The sequence below is a fragment of the Etheostoma spectabile genome, chromosome 3, assembly GCF_008692095.1.
Source record: "Etheostoma spectabile isolate EspeVRDwgs_2016 chromosome 3, UIUC_Espe_1.0, whole genome shotgun sequence".
NCBI classification, from domain to species: domain Eukaryota; kingdom Metazoa; phylum Chordata; class Actinopteri; order Perciformes; family Percidae; genus Etheostoma; species Etheostoma spectabile.
In genome coordinates this window covers 26984195-26985914 of record NC_045735.1, presented here as the reverse complement: position 1 = coordinate 26985914, position 1720 = coordinate 26984195, and the positions used below count along the sequence as shown (strand labels likewise).

Genomic DNA, 1720 nt, shown 5'->3' with positions numbered 1-1720 from the left:
TAGAGGTTTACTCCTCGACGCAGCGGGCCAGGGTTAGACTCTGACCTGCGGCCCTCTGCGCATTTCATTCCCCTCATTTCTCTCCCCTTTCATTTCTTCAGCTGCCCTGTCAATAAAGGCCTAAAAATGTCCAAAAATAATCTTAATAAAATAAAATAAAAATTGGCCTTGAGCTGAGGTGTGTAACTAACATAAGTAGATGTAAGCACACATCATTCATTTATTTATGTAACTACATACACGTTTAATACATAAAAACATAGTCAAACATGTAGTCCTTGCCATATTGTTTTAGATCAGTCTGGTCACTAAGCGGCAGAAGAGCTCAATAACAAATACGCAGCCTAAAAGTTGCTTTTGCGCTGACTTGTTAGCTAACGTTAACACTTCCCTAATTACACCTCTTATAATCTATCCATTACTTGCCATTACACATCCTGCATCATTCCATTGGAGTCGTCGTTTTGGCCACCCGACGAATGTAAGTCAATTTTCACTATCCTTTCATCTCGGGTTTGGTCTCCAAAAGTTTCTGCCACCGCGTTAGCTAGCTAGCTGTTCGACAGTAACGGCTAGCTAGCGAACCCAGTTTGGTGTTGGGTGTTTGGGTTATATTCATGAAGCGGTTAGTCAACAGGGAACTCACTATCAACAATTAGAGGAATTAATTCAATGTTTGAGTAATTTAGCTAAGCAAAAACAAATTACGTTCATTTGAAGTTGATAACGCTACGTCAACGTTATTCCCACATTTTGCTACTGTTTATTGACTGAGCGATTATTGCCAACCTTAGCCCTATTACTCTTAGTTTTATAATTTAATCTTGATATAAAGTCAATTGAAGCTTTTTAGTACTGTGTCTCTGTTTACTTTGTTTAGGCTAACGTTAGTAACGTAACATCACATGCACAATCACGTGCACAGATCTGACCCTCTCAGTCAAAACCCTCATGACAACATGAGGGTGATGCTGCTAATAAAAATAATGGTCCCTTAAAAATACACTCGCATAGAAGAACAGATGGTGTTCGTTAGTGTATTTACACACATACTGGCACATAAACTATCTCAATGGAGTAGCCAGAGGTGCAACGATTAATTGATTAGTTGTCAACTATTAAATTAATCGCCATTTGATAATTGGTTTGAGTCATTTTTTTTTATTGAAAAAAGTATGATTTCTCTGATTCCAGCTTCTTGAATGTGAATATTTTCTAGTTTCTTCTATCCTCTGTGACTGTAAACTGAATATCTTTGATTTTTGGACAAAACAAGACATTTGAGATGGATGTCATCTTAGGCTTTGGGAAACACTGAGCCACAATTTCTTGGCATTTTGATAGATTAAACAACTAATCAATTAATAGAGAAACTGATTAACAGATTTATTGACTACAAAAAAATAATCATTAGTTGCAGCCTTACAATGGAGTACAAATGCAGGTTAACAGTCTGGAATAAATAAACTGCAGGGTCAGACAAACACACACTGAGGTAACACACCCTTGTCACTATGGCTTCCTCCTCTACTTTGCACACTCCTGGAGTCTGACCGGAAATAGGAACTATACAAAACGCTTTGTCACAGTCCAAGGGGAATTACAACGTCACCTGGGAGACTATTATGCTTCTGTTTAATTGTTCATTTAATACAGGGACAGTGCATATTAATGGACATTTCTGTCAATACGTCAAAGTTAGCCAAAAGGCTATTTTTCA

The 1720-nt window shown here is 37.6% G+C and overlaps 1 long non-coding RNA gene across 1 annotated transcript in view; it reads left to right on the top strand.

Moving 5' to 3' along the window:
* The first annotated feature begins 173 nt into the window (after window positions 1–173).
* LOC116678500 (uncharacterized) overlaps window positions 174–1720 on the top strand; it is a 3419-nt gene continuing 1872 nt past the window's right edge. Inside the window, exon 1 of the long non-coding RNA XR_004329255.1 lies at window positions 174–481. This is a non-coding gene — a long non-coding RNA (uncharacterized LOC116678500). The remainder of the gene's footprint in view (window positions 482–1720) is intronic.